Below are 9,848 nucleotides of genomic sequence, written 5' to 3'. Positions count from 1 at the left end.
CAAAGCAAAGATAAATAAATTTAAACATTGAAATCCAAAGAAAGAGAACACCTAGACGCTCCAACTTGGACAGCAGGTGCATCCACGATTTCTCATTCCTCCTTGCTGTGGCACAGAGATTTTGGATAGGTTTTTGGGGTTATGAATGGTGTGGAATGGATGGGGGATGTATGGTGGTGTTTAGGATGGATGGGTGGTGCGGCAAGGGGTGGTTTTTGGCAGGAATTATGGAGTATGGTGGTGGAAGGCTACGGCAAAGAGAGGCTCTTTGTTTCTGGCGTGAATGATGTGTATGAGAGGTGGTAATTCGGCCAAGGGGTTAACATGAGTATATATAGGCACTTAAAACCCTAGAATGATCAGATATGGACTTGGATAACCCAAATCCACAAGGAAAAAAGCTTATAAATCAGAATCCACAGGGGAAAAGGCCTAGGGGGTGCGGCAGGTTAGGATAAGGAAGGTAAGGCTTCTAGAAAGCCATGCAAGGCAAGGAACTAGGGTCTTCTAGAAAGGATAGGCACGGCATGGCTGGATAGGGCTTCTAGAAACCCTCCAAGACAAGGGAAAGTGCACGACATACTTCTAAAAAAAGGATAAGGTGTCCTAAATTGTTTGGGACTCCTCTTTGCAGTTGGAACCTTTATGCATTAGGATTAGGAAAGTTTGTCTTTGTCAATCCTTCATCTTCTTGGATTCCTTTTCCTTTTTGGACTTGGAAAACTTCTTCGTTGCTGAAACTTGAGGCCATTGAGTTTTAACTTTCCTACTTCAAGTAGGAAACTTTGTTTGAGTAGGAATCTTCATCTTTTAGGAATCCCACTTCAACTAGGAAACCTTTGTCAACTAGGATTCCATCTTTAATTAGGCCCTTTCCTACTTCAACTAGGAAACCTTGTTCAAGTAGGAATCATCATCTTCAAATCTTCAATTTCGTCCATTGTTCTGGCTCCAAGTATGTGGTGTCCAATCCAAGCTCAATTGTGCTCCAAAAGCTCCAATTTGCATCTATTTGTATAATACGCCCTTAAAACTTGAAAACACATGAAAATAGCTTAAAAGACTACTTTAACTAAGAAAACATAACGAAAATGCATAAGAACTAGCTAACTAAGGCGCATAAATATGCTCCTATCATTGACCTACAACTCCAAACATCCATCCACTACACCCATTACATCCACTCATTACCAAACATCCATCCACTACACCCATTACATCCACTCATTACCAAACATCCATCCACTACACCCATTACATCCACTCATAACCAAACATCCACCCACTACACCCATTACATCCACTCATTACCAAACATCCATCCACTACACCCATTACATCCACTCATTACCAAACACTCATCCACTACACCCATTACATCCACTCATTACCAAACATCCATCCACTACACCCATTACATCCACTCGTTACCAAACATCCATCCACTACAGCCATTACATCCACTCATTACCAAACATCCATCCACTCATTACCAAACATCCATCCACCCATTACATCCACTCGTTACCAAACATCCATCCACTACACCCATAACATCCACTCATTACCACAACATACACCACTACCACCTTAATTAGATGGTGGTCCTCTCCTTAGCCTATAAATACATCCACCCTTCACCATAACAGGGGGAAGGAGAAAAGATCCATCAAAAGACACTACATTCATATCTCACAACTCCATACACTTACACTTTTATTCCTTGGCCGAGAGAACACAATCCACCTATCCACCCTTCACCATAACTCACCTATATCCATCCACCACCATAATTTAGCACTCATCCATCAAACCACACCTTGTGCCGCAACAAAGAGAAAAAGGAGGACCCTTGGATGTGCTTGTCATTCAAGTTGGATTGTTGGAGCATTTTTAGGTGTTTTCATTCTTTTGTTTTCAATGGCTAAATTTGTTTATCTTTGCTTTGTGAGTATGAGGAACTAAACCCCCCCTTAGCTACGGGGGAATTCGAAACCATGTTCATGCTTGCAATTTGATTTGATTACCTTCAGTTGTGATTTCATAAGTTGTGAATTCAATTTGTTTAACTGCTTGATTGATAACTTATTCCTGTATGTTTATTAAGAGTGCACACTTAGTTTGCATGCATGAATATGATGCTAGAGTATAAGGGAGTTTCACCTAATAGTTACAAACTTATATTCACAAGTAGTGGAGGTCGCTTATAAACGATCGCGTTAAATAAATTCTTGGCAGGAGTTTCATGCTCATCATAGTAACGAATGCCTCGTCAATACTTATAGTTTTCATAATGGTTAACGATCTTTGATTGTATCTTTATTGTGCTGTTCACGTAAAGAACTTTTGAAGAATGCTTGAATTGTTGTATGCGCTTTCCCATCCAATTCAATAACTTAAGGAGAACTTGAAGGTTAATTTAAGCGAACTTAATTAACCTGGGGTGTTGAGTTTCATGATTGATCGAAAGAACAACTGAAAATTGGTTTATGTGCAAGTATGTCATGTGTGGAGAAGAACCTCCTAGCTAGCCTTCCATCCATTCAATTTACTCAAATTCGTGCAGATTTCATTAGTTCTTTAATTTACTTGTTTTGTTTTCAAATTCGTCAAAACCAAAACCCCCTTTACTTTAAAGTGTTTTATTAGTCAAAATCTGTTTTGATTTGTGTTTTTAGGTTTCCCAAAAGTGTGTTAGAGTCCAAATCTGCCCAGTTTGTGTTTTTTGGCAGATTTGAGCGTTTTTAGCTTGTTTTGAGTCCTTTGAGTTTGTTTTAAGTTCTTTAAGTCTAGTTTAGTGTTTGTAATTTTGTTTATATGTTTTTAAGTCAGTTTAGAGGTTTTAGCAAGCCCTTCTAATCCCCGGTTTAGAACGATCCCTACTTACATTCTTTACTACAATTGACAACAAGAGGGTTTAATTTGTGTGTTAAGTTATTTTCGCACCAAATTCAATTAATTGTTTTCTTCAAAAGTGATTCTTGTATGTTGTTTAAGGATGCATACTTAGTTTTTATGCATGAATTTGATGCTAGAATATAAATGAGTTTCACTTAATCGTTACAAATTTATATTCATGAGTAGTGAAGGTTGCTAGTCACAATCACGTTAATTGAATTCTTGGCAAACGTATCATGCATTCATAGTTACAAATGTCTTGTCAACACTTATGATTTTCATGGAACGTAATGATCTCTGATTGTATCTCTATTATGCATTCATGTAGAGGACCTTTGGAGAATAATTTGGGTTGTCGCATGCATTCATCCAATTCAATGAGTAAAGGAAAATCTGAGGGTTAATTAGTGCATCACGGTTAATCTGGGGTGTTAAGCTTCATAATTTATTGAAAAGGAATTGGAAATCGATTCATGTACAAGTGTTTCATGTGTGAAGAATGGACCTCTAACTAATCCATCAACCATCTTATTTCCCAAAAATTCGTTTTACAATCTATTTAGTTTTACAATTTGTTTGTTTGCTTAAAATTCGTCAAAAACCCAATCCCCTTTACTTTAGAGTGTCTAATTAGTTAGAATCTATCTTAGTTTGTGTTTTTAAGTGTTTTGAGTCAAGTTTCAATCAATTTTCGTCCAAGTCATTCCTAGTGTCTAGTTTGAGTCTATTTAGTTGTTTTAAGCTGTTTTGAGTCATTCTAGTTAGTTTTGAGTCTTTTCAGTTTGTTTTCAGTTCTTTGAGTCTAGTTAAGTGTTTTTAAAGCCTAGTTTTATGTTTTGAGGTCATTTTTAATAGATTAGCAATCCCTCATAATCCCCGGTCCAGAACGATCCCTACTTACATCTTTACTACAATTGTCAAAAAGAGGGTTTAATTTGAGTGTGGGATTATTTCACATCAAATTTTGGCACCGTTGCAGGGGATTAGCAACTTTGCTAATCCCTTGTTATTTCTTTTTGTTTATTTTTGTGAGTTTTTGTTTTAGTTGCTGACCTTGTTCTGTTTTCTTGTTTTTAGGTACTAGTTTATGACTTGGAGTTGTCAACCAGGTCATGAGCATATCTTAGACTTTGATGATGATTTTGAGAGGACTTTGAGAAGGAGGAGGAATCAACAAGAGTCCAATCCACCTAGCCCTGAACCTGAATTTGAAGAACAAGTAGTAGAGGAGGAAGAAGACCCCATGGCACAGGTTGTGGAGGAAGTACAAGACACGGCAGCGGACAATCGCATATCAAAGAGCTTTCTGCCTCAGGTGTGGACAATGTAATGCCTTTATGCATCCAATACCCCACGACAGCCCAAGGGAAGACAGAAGAGTTCGAATTAAAGTCAAGCTTGTTACATCACATTCCGAAGTACCATGGGCTGTCCATGGAGGATCCAAACAAGCACTTGAATAAGTTTGAAGTAGTTTGTTCGAGCATGACCTCGGTGAATGTCGATGGTGACATTTTGAAGATAAAGGCTTTTCCATTCTCTCTAATGGACAAAGCTAAAGATTGGTTGTATGAACTAGCACCTGGGACGGTTACATCTTGGGAAAGCATGAAACGAGCATGCTTAGAGAAGTTCTTTCCAACCTCAAGAGTCATTCTTTTGAGGAAACGGATTAGCGGCATCCAACAAAATCAAGGTGAATCGTTTCCAACTTATTATGAACGTTTTAAAACTCTTGTAGCTTCATGTCCACAACACTAAATGAAGGAGAAACTGCTCATTCAATACTTCTACGAAGGACTCCTCCCCATTGAACGCCAAATGCTAGATGCCTCAGCGAGTGGCGCTTTGGTAAACAAGACTCCGGTGGCTGCCAAGACTCTAATTACAAACCGAGCCCATAATGCACAACAATATAAGGGTGTTGGACAAAGAGAAGGCCCACAGCAACATAGTGTGAATGAGGTAAGTGCAATTTCTAAAATTTAATCTCAATTAGCTAACCTCACTACCCTTGTGTCACAGGTTGTGGATGGATCAAAGATGTAAAATGCAACCATATGTGGAGTGTGCTTGATGCAAGGACATCTCAATCACCAATGCCCTCAATTGATTGAGAATGGAGGATGGGAAACCCTCAATGCCGTGGGTTTTCAAGGCCACAATCAGCAACATAATGACCCCTACTCCAACACTTACAATCCGGGGTAGATAGATCATCCAAATTTCAAGTGGCGAGAACCATAACAAACTTCCCAACAAGGAGGATTTCGGCCACAACCCCCTAGGATGTATCAAAAGCCATACGCACCCACTCAAGTTCAACCACAACCTGCCTAAACCAATTCAGGTACATCCATGGATAATGATCAAATTGTTCAATTACTAACCTCTTTAGTGCAGGGGCAACAAAATCAAAACAAAACAATGCTCAATCAAGCTAAGGAGGTGGATGAGTTAAAGAAACAAATGGGCCAAATGGCGGAGTTCATGGGGCAATTCAAAGAGTATGGCAAATTGCCTAGCACAACCGTTGTGAATCCAAGGGGAGGATTTGAATCCGTCAAGGCCATTACGTTGAGAAGTGGAAAAGAAGTTGGAACGGACCCTCAACCATCAAAATCTGTCCAAACGGAGGACGAGAAGTTGCAACTAGAGGAGGATGTCCAATGCATACCCACGACAATGAAGGAAACAACCTTGCTGTGCACTCCTAGCCCCCTTAAATCGTCCACCACAGGTAAGAAAGGTTCAAATTCTATTAATCTTAACCCTATTCCACCCAATGTACATTTCCCTCACAGATTTATGCAAACACAAAAGGAAGAAAGTGACAAAGACATTCTTGAGACATTTAGGAAGGTAGAAGTCAATATCCCGTTCTTGGATGCAATCAAACAAATCCCAAAGTACGCTAAGTTTTTAAAGTTTTTAAAGAAGCTTTGTACAACAAGGAAATAGATTCGAGAGAAAGAGGTGGTACATGTGAATGAGAATGTCTCTGCAATGTTGCAAAGAAAATTGCCACCTAAATGCAAAGATCCAGGTAGTTTCATTATCCCTTGTGTTATTGGAAATACGAGGTTTCAACATGCTATGATAGATTTAGGTGCATCAATTAATGTGATGACATATTTTGTTTATGTATCTATGAATCTAGGAGAGCTTAAAAATGATGGTGTTATTATTCAATTAGCCAATCGATCTAATGCATACCTAAAAGGAGTTTTGGAGGATGTTTTGGTGTAGGTAGACCACTTGATTTTTCCTGCAGATTTTTATGTGCTCGACATGGAGGAGTCAGCCCACTCTCCACCATCATCAATCTTGGATGACCTTTTATGAAAATAGCTCAAACCAAGATTGATGTGGCCAAGGGAGCATTAACAATGGCGTTTGGTGCCGATATGATTAAGTTTAAAATTCCTGAATCTCTTGAGAATTCTAATGATGTTCGTTCTTGTTTTGCCATTGATGTAATTGAAAATATAAGGCAGGAACGTGCACCATCAATTAAGAAGGATGAATTCCAAACCACCAACGAAGAGGGGATTGGAGTGGAGCACAAAGAACACGACCCTATCCTCAAAATGCACAATCTGGCTGAAAGCACAATTGAAGAATCTGTTGACATTGCTGCCACTTTATTGCAACATATTGGTGAGCCATCTAGTCCGATTTCAATTCCCATTTCAACTAATAGGTTGTTACCTTCTTTGGTGTAGGTCCCCAATCGAATCCACGATGATGGGAGCATTTACATTGACTTTAGGAAGTTAAATGCCACAATCATGAAGGATCACTATCCTCTTCCATTCATAGAGCCAAATTAGAGGCAATTCGAGGAGCATGTGATGGAGAAAACACACCCCTATGTCGTGGGGTTTAATGAAGCATGAATGAAGGTCTTCGTCCGACTACAAGACGTTAAAGAAAGCGCTTCTTGGGAGGCAATGTTGGAAGTATGCCCACAAAGCCACTCATTTGATGTAATAGCTTTTGGAATACTTATTGTATTAAACTTTTACATGTTTAATGAAGGGCAAAGCTTATTGTTAATCACTATTTATTGTATTATGTGTTTAAGCAATAAGGGAATCCAAGGAATGTATTTGTTCTAAGAGATAAGTGATCTAATGAGTTAGATTATCGAGACCTTTCTCTTATGTTCATTCCTAAAACGTTCCTAGCCATAGGATTGCCAATTGGGCATTGACAATCCGCTAAGGTTAGTATGTGTTATGTTGACTCAAACGTGAGTATGAACTAGTCTCAAGTCATTTGGTGTTGGACACTGAGACAAACACATAGGTGCTCGAAAAGGTAATCGAGTACACTGAACGTCGATCAAAAGAGAGTTCGAACATACATGTCATATATGAACTCTAAAGTTGCAATATGCAAAGTAGTCCTTTGACCTGAGGCATCATAGATGTCTAATGGTTAGGTCCTTGATCTTTGATCATGTCAACGGCATTCCTTCGGATTGTCCACGGCATTGTTGGGGTCAAGCTATCTAGTCATGTAGGCATATGAATGCACAACAAGGGATCTCTAACCTTCCATGGTGGAGGGAGAATACTCTAAGATATGATTCTAAAGTCTTTGGCCAAAGCAAATGAATATGACTTAGGAAGTTTGTTCCAAATCATATTCAAGGGAATCATATAGGAAAGTATCACATTGGATAGTAGACATGAAACAAACTATCACTTAAACAATGTGATTAAGAGTATTGTATTAGAGAAGGACCGTATTGCATTGTAGTTGTAACTGGATAGGTTCTCCAACCAATTCTACTTAGCTTGGGTAACCATGATATGCTGCTAGGTGTCACTCATGGTTTGTGGAAGCCCTAAAGATTAGCAAACACTAATCTTAAGGGAGAATTGAAATGTGGTTTCAATTCACAATCGATCGTTAAGCGTAACATCGCCCACTGCCTCGCTAATTGGAACCTAATGGATCGCACACTGACACACCCCGTCCCGAAGGAGGGCGTGCTGGCCGTCACGTGAGAGTGACGTAACCATTTACACAGTTCGGAAGCTTTAAAAAAATTTCCAATTACTAAGATAACACACCCGATGGTGAGTCCTACTTTTGTGAATTCTGTCAGAACACCGTTGGATTCCTCGTGGCCACCAAAGCTCTGCTAACTTGAACCTGGAGGGGCGCAAAACAAAATTGAGTGGGTCAGTAAAACAAAGTTTTTCGAAAACTTTTCATTTAAAACATTTCTAACCCCTCACCGTAAAACCTGTATACTTTCCCAGAAAATAGCATATATATAACATATATATATTTCTGAAAAGTGTTAAAGGTTTGAGATTTGAGATTTTTGCTTATATATATGTTATATATATGCTATTTTCTGGGAAAGTATACAGGTTTTACGGTGAGGGGTTAGAAATGTTTTAAATGAAAAGTTTTCGAAAAACTTTGTTTTACTGACCCACTCAATTTTGTTTTGCGCCCCTCCAGGTTCAAGTTAGCAGAGCTTTGGTGGCCACGAGGAATCCAACGGTGTTCTGACAGAATTCACAAAAGTAGGACTCACCCTCGGGTGTGTTATCTTAGTAATTGGAAATTTTTTTAAAGCTTCCGAACTGTGTAAATGGTTACGTCACTCTCACGTGACGGCCAGCACGCCCTCCTTCGGGACGGGGTGTGTCACACACCACATAAGGATGTTAGTGAAGAAATTATATGAAATGGATAAGCAATTAAATGGTTTAATTGAAGAATGGTCAAAGTTAATTAATTAGTTAATTAATTATACGAAAGGTTCGTATTGGGCTTTTAAGTTAGTTTGGGCTTCGGGGTCCAAAATTGTTTTGGTCCACTAGGCCCATTATGTTTAAGTTGTATGACAACTAAAACAAATATGGGTATTAAGCCCAATAACAAAAGGAGGCCGGCCATAGCAAGGGTAGTGGGAATTTTTGCTTAATTGCAAGTTTGCCACTAACCTAAGAGATGAAGTATAAAGTCATCTTTATAGCTTTGTTTCTAATAGGGGTTTTCTAATAGAAATTGGGTGAAACATTTTTCTCTCATTTTCTACATAGAGGCCGGCCACTTAGAGGATTTTTACTAGCATCTAAAATCTTTCTAAGTCATCCAATTCATCTTCACAAGATACAACCTTGGTGAAGAGACTTAGAGACATCAAGCTTTTGGTGTTTTGGAGAACAAATCCTTTTTCCTCAAATCATCAAAGGAGCACTAAAGGGAGGAAAACACAAGGAGGATTCAAGGAGCTTGGAGGTGACTTGAAGGCCCTCCACTTGGGTGAATCCCTTGTGTAATCAAGGATGAGCTTCAAGGGTAAAGAATCACTTAATCTTTACTTCTCTTTAATGTTGTTAAAGAGTTTTAGTTTTGGTTCACCATATACTAGGCTTTGAAAGTCATGGGTTTTATGAATTGTTTTTGAATGCATGCCTACTTTAAAGTGTTAATAGCTTGCATGTGTATTCAAATGTTCATACTTGTTCTTAGCTAGGACAAATTTTTTCCTTCAGGCAACCCATGCATTCAACAAAGGAACGATGGAATTTTCACTCCAAACTCAGATTTGCATTCCTAAACCCTTCTCTTTGCTGTTTTATTTTTCCATGCTTAGTGTATTGTTTGTCTGTTTGCTTTTGTGTGAATTTATGATTGAAACATTGAGGACAATGTTTGATTTAAATGTGGGGGGGGGTAAACAAAGTGTTTTTATTGAAAATTCGTGGGTTTTTATCACCTATCACTTATAATGTTGTTACTCTCTGCTTTTAAGTGTTTTTAGTGTGTTTTAATGTGTTTTGAAGTAAAAATTCGAAGATTTGAAAAAAAATCTGGAAAAATTGTTTTGAAAACCCAAAAAGAGTTGTTTTTGAGTTATTTTTGTGTGTTTGTTTGTGTCTTAGGGTACCTTCCAATACAGTGATAAGGATTTGGTT

Source organism: Malus domestica, chromosome 08 (assembly GCF_042453785.1).
Source record: "Malus domestica chromosome 08, GDT2T_hap1".
Lineage (NCBI taxonomy): Eukaryota > Viridiplantae > Streptophyta > Magnoliopsida > Rosales > Rosaceae > Malus > Malus domestica.
Note: the sequence above shows the minus strand (reverse complement) of the source record.